Source organism: Austrofundulus limnaeus, unplaced genomic scaffold (assembly GCF_001266775.1).
Source record: "Austrofundulus limnaeus strain Quisiro unplaced genomic scaffold, Austrofundulus_limnaeus-1.0 Scaffold701, whole genome shotgun sequence".
Classification (NCBI taxonomy): Eukaryota; Metazoa; Chordata; class Actinopteri; order Cyprinodontiformes; family Rivulidae; genus Austrofundulus; species Austrofundulus limnaeus.
Genome location: NW_013953103.1, coordinates 17037 through 18693, shown reverse-complemented (window position 1 = coordinate 18693; position 1657 = coordinate 17037).

Here is a 1657-nt window from a genome sequence, read left to right as displayed (position 1 = left end):
CTGTGTGACGCAGCTTTTCTCAGCTTGTTTAACTCCGACACTGAAGAGGAGGACTTCGATGGTTTCAGTGCGCCGGAGGAAGATGAATGAAATGTTTTGTTGAACCAGAAACTGTTAAAGAAAACTACCAAAAAAAGGTCAGTTAAATGAACCGTATTCCTCCGAACTTTAAWTCYTAAAGGTTTGCTTTTTATGTTTTGATGTTGAATTCACTTTTTTGACAGCAAATTTGGGTGTACTGTTTTTTTTATGTTGGGGGTGCGGCTTATAGTCCAGTGCGGTTTATGTGTTAATGTTCGCGGATTATTTTTTTAAAAATGGCGGGTGCGGCTTATAGTCCGAAAAATACAGTAAACTCCTCAGAATGAAGAGGTCTCTTGGAAGAGAGACTAAACTTTTCATTAAAGAACCCTTTTTTTAAACTACGCAATTATTTCAATTCTTTCCATGTTTGTTGAAATGATTAAAATAGGTTCTTTTTTTCTTAAGATAAATATACTATTTAATTGAATTTGGTGTCTGAAAAAGAGCAAACATATAAAGTTGTAAAGCTGACAGTTATTTTCAAGTCTCAATCCTTTATTTCTTTCAAATCTTAAGTTCCTTCACTCTGGTTTTATTTAGATGCTGGTCTTAATTTGTATTTTTCTTTTTGTTGTACGTTAGTTCAGAGTAATTATCTGGTTCTTTTATAAGTGGTACATTTGTTCAAATCTGCTTCCTGTTTTTTTTAGTATTTATCGGATGTATGAACGATACTAAAAAAACCTTAATTTTTCAGGTGGATTTTAAGTGATATTTTAATGATTTCAGTCAGGCCCACCATTGAGTTCTCTCTTTTTTCTTTTATTTCAAACTTTGTTTAAAGGGGCAATATCATGTAAAATCAACTTTTTTGAGTTTTATTTCATGTTATAATGTTATACTCTCATAAAAACATGTCCAAAGCCTTGCTTTGACTCATTCATGCATGTTTGAGAAATCCTGCAGTGTTTTTAGGAAGCCATGCTGAGGAGCAAAACGACAGGTGGGGACCAGAAACGCCTTTTGGGACAGAAACGCCTTTTGGGACCAGAAACGCCCCTGGGACGTGTCTTTAAGCCGAGCTTCTCCCCTCCCTCCCCACACACCCCGCCCATGGAGAAGGGGTTATCTGCGGAATCAAAGTGGGCATGTCACAAGAGTGGGCGTGTCTAAACATAAACACTGTGGGCTACGAGGCCTACATGATGGTATACTTAGACCCTGCTTGATCTCTTTACAGCCCGACCCTGACCCCAACACTAAGGTTAACCAGGAGAAATGTGATCCAAGTAGGGTTCTCTAGAAAAAAGTGGTGCCGTACAGTAACGCCCCTTTTGTTCTTGTCCAATCAGGTGGTGCCGTACAGTAACGCCCCTTTTGTTCTTGTCCAATCAGGAGGTGCCGAACGGTGTTGCCCCTTTTTTGCTTGTCCAGTCAGGTGTGTCCCTTTAACAAAGTCCGTCAAATCAGGTGTGTCGCTTTAGAATCACCTTTCGTTGTGACACGCCGACTCGTCCGCAGAGACCCCTACTTGATTTGATTTATTTATTTAACAGGAAAAGATTATTGAAAATCAAGCCTGACTCAGCATAATTGCTGTTTTACAGCAGGTTCCTGTTCTGCAGCACATAAA